General features: G+C 39.8%; 1 pseudogene across 1 annotated transcript; it reads right to left on the bottom strand.

Moving 5' to 3' along the window:
• Positions 1 to 973: 973 nt before the first annotated feature.
• Positions 974 to 1,347, bottom strand: LOC103746553 (annotated as a pseudogene). The gene has a single exon (XR_607806.2). The product of XR_607806.2 is annotated as a prefoldin subunit 1 pseudogene (transcript).
• Between the last annotated feature and the right edge of the window lie 2,413 nt (positions 1,348 to 3,760).

The raw sequence follows: 3,760 nt of genomic DNA on the forward strand, positions 1-3,760 counted from the left end.
TTGGGAGGAGCCCCTGGCTCCTTTCTTTTACCAGTTCCATCTATGTGAAGATAAGTCAAAGGTCCTGCTCAACCATTGTTGGCTTCTCTTGGAAGCATGGAGGAAATGATTCCTCCGTGTTGACCCTCCTCTTTATAGACTGGACACTGGTTCAAGTCCATCTGGTGGGGTGTCCTTGGCTTCCTTGATCAAAAGGTCAGATGACCCACCACATTAGAGGACATTTTGCAAGATGCTCATAGTCCCTGGGAACTAATCGACCCAGGAGGGCAAGGAGCAAAAAGTGTCCTTTGAATCCCTCTGACCCAATTAGTATAGATCTCAAGGTATGTCTGTTAAACATCCAAGAAGGTTAGACTTTTAAGCCTTTCAGTGTTTGTTTTAGGTAACTGAGGGCCTAATATTCAGTCTGTAAATATATTTACAATAGTAATATACTACTGATGAATTGTTCATGTGATTGCTCTGTAGTGGCCCTCCTTGTCTCTTCGAACTCATGTTGGTTTGAAGCCCACTTTCTCAGATGTAAGAATCTGTATGTCACTTGTTTGCACCTTCTACTTTCCTTTTTTTTTTTTTTTTTTTCATCAAGACATAGCCTTTTATCGATTTAACCCACACGCTTAGTGTCAGGCCTCGACAGTCTTCATCTGCTTTCACTCCTCTGCTGGGAGTTCCTGGCTTGCCCCAGGAGAGGAGTGTCCTGAGTAGGGGCAGTGGACAGACAGGGAAAAATATATAGGTGGGACCCAAAGGGGGTTCAGGGAGAGAATGTGGGACTTCTAGGCCACCCAGATAAAATGTCCATCTGAGCAGAGGGAGGCTGTTACCAAGCCTACTGCCACATGTAAATAAAGCATACTGTGAACACCTATCACTAAATAAAGCATACTGTGAGCACCTATCACTACCAGACTCCTCTGCCCTGCTGGGATGGGAGGAGTCTAGAGGGAAGAACTTTCCCGGGCGGCTCCTACCATGTCCTTTGTACCGTCAGCATTTCAAGGATGTTGTCTTCGGCTTCCTTAACGCTCCGCTCCAGGGAGGACTTTTTCTGCTCTAGTTCTCTAACATTTTCTTCTGCTATTTTCTGTTTCTCTAACAGCTGATTGTGAATTACTTCCTTGGATTGTAGAATAAACATTCTTCCTACACCTTCATACATGTTAGTCTCATCTACCAAAGTCATAATCTCTGTGTCAGTAAGATGTGCGTGCTTTTTCATTCTGTGTAGCTGTTCAATCTGTACGTCTACAAGCTTCACCTTATTTTGAGTGTCAGTAACTTTGGCTTGAAGCTCTATGAAGGCCTTCTTCAACTCTAGGTCCACGGAGGCCACCATCTTGGAGCACTCTTCTGGGCCAACTTCTACTTTCTTGATAGGTATGTTCAACTTTGACTCAGGTTAGAATGTCTTTCCTATTTATCAGAGTTTCTTGGTGAAAACAGATAATTGAATCTTGTTTTTAATCGATTTCGTTAGTCTTTAATTGCTAAGATAAGACCATTTGTAGTCAAGGCTGTTATTGAGAAGGTTGTCAATTACTGAAGATTTGTTGGTGTTTGTTATGGTTGGCAGGTTAATTGATAGTTCCTTCTTCCTCCAGGTAGTGCTGTAGGTTTTCTGGTTTGCTGCATTGGACATGATTGATTCCATCCAGTTCTTTTTTTCTCTGTTGCGCTCATGAAATGTATTCTTTGCCTGTGTTCTCACAGGTGGAACTGCTTTTCTTCTTCTGTATACAGTATTTCTGTAACAATTTTCTGCAATTCTGGCTTAGCTATGATGAATTACTTTTATTTAGACTTGTCCTGAAGTATTTATATCAGTCCATCAATTTTACTGATAACTTGGTTGGGTATATTAACCCTGGTTGACATTTATTTTCAAGGCTTGAAATACATCATCTCATGCCTTCATGGCTCTTTGAGTTGCTGATGACAGATCAGATGTTATTCTGTTGTTGTTGCCTCTGGATTTTGGTTGATATTCTTGTTTCACAAGTACTGTATTTAGTACTGTATTTTTGCTGTATACTTTTGACAACCCATGATATGACTTAGAAAATGCCTTCTCTGTCATATCTATTTAGAGGTCTAAATGCTACCTTGGATGTCTATTTCTTTATAGAGGTTTGGGGAGTTAGATGTAGTTTTACTCAATACACTGTCTGAGCCAGTTGACTTTATCTCAGCTTCTTCTGCTACCTGATGAATTCCCAAGTTTGGTCTCTAGGAATTTTGGATGATTCAGTCATATACATTTTTTTATCTATAAATATCTCAACCTTGCATTATTGCCGCAACCTTGACCTCTATCTCTGAAATTTATCCTTCTTTTTGGCATGGTCTATTTATAATGCTTTCATCTGGTTTCTTCATTTGACTGATTCTTTGATTTCTTTTGCAACATGAATTTCCTTCCTGGATTTTTTCTTCCAGGTTTTAATTTTTTTCCTTTAAGTTACTGATTCTTTCATCTATTTTGATAAATTTCTTGTCAAAGTCTTCAATTCAATCCCTTATCTGCTTACTTGAGTCCTCTATTTCATCACTGGTCTTTTAACATTTTTTATTGACTCTAAAATTTCATGCAAAGCATTTTAGTCAAATTAAGACTCCCTCTTCCCCTGGCCACCCCACCTTACTATGCCCCTGATTTCTTGTTCTTTATTATTATTTGTTTTGTGGATTTTTTTTAGATCTATGGACTCTAATCTATGCTTATCAGTGCTCTTGGGTATTGTTCCTGATTTAAACATTTTTTGAATATTTGAGATTCTCATACAATATTATTTGATAGTATTTAGATCCGGTCCTCTCTCCACATCTCCACTCACTGCTCCCCACCCAATTTAATGACCTATACAGTCTTATTTGTGCCCCCAAATGTCTTTCAGTGTAAATACATCTACTGGGTTCACCAAGAGTCCTAAACCTGTAAGACAGTAGCTCTCTTTCCCAGCAGTCAAAAGTTCCAAGGTTGTCTTGGGACTTCTTACCTACTCCCATATGTTTATACTGGTATGTTGTCTAGGTTTGAGCCAGCATAGGACTTGTGCATGTTATCATCGTTGCTGTGAGTTCATATGAGTAAATGATCAACTCTCTGGAAGACTTTTTCTTTGTGGTCATCCGCCCCCTCTTGCTATTACAGTGTTTTCACCTCCTCTTCTGGAGTTATCCTTGAGCCTTGAGAAGCAGAAAATTGAAGTAGGCATCCTATGCAGGCATCAGCTCTCTGAAGCCTCTTTACCATGTAGGACTCTGAAATCCTTTTCTACCATTTCAGCTGTCTCTTCAGCTTTGTTTTCCAATATTGAGAAGCTGTCAACTGTAGGGTGTCATAATGGAATCTGTCTCATGTTTTCTGAGATTCTTTGTTGTGTTTGTGCATCTGGTGGATTGTGTGTCCTCTAGTTCATTGCTTTTTCCTTTTCCCTGCTGTGTTCTATTTTCTTTTATGTGAACCTTCCAGGTGGGTCGTATTCACTTGAATTTATTCTCAGAGAGAAAAATGAATACAGTAACTCTAATGGTTTGATGTCAGTCCCACTGCTAACTGCAGAAGACGCTATGTCTCCTCTAATGTTTGGACAGAGGAGAACTAGGATACTGGTTGGTGAAATTTGTAGTTTGGATTGTTGTTGGGATTTAGGGGGTGGCGGTATCAATATTTAAGTAGTAAACTGAAAGGGGAATGGGAAAGGAGTAAAAAGGGTAGAGTGAGAATGAAGAAAGCATGCAGGTTTGAGGTATG

Source organism: Nannospalax galili, unplaced genomic scaffold, assembly GCF_000622305.1.
Source record: "Nannospalax galili isolate Female #2095 unplaced genomic scaffold, S.galili_v1.0 scaffold1284, whole genome shotgun sequence".
Taxonomy (NCBI): domain Eukaryota; kingdom Metazoa; phylum Chordata; class Mammalia; order Rodentia; family Spalacidae; genus Nannospalax; species Nannospalax galili.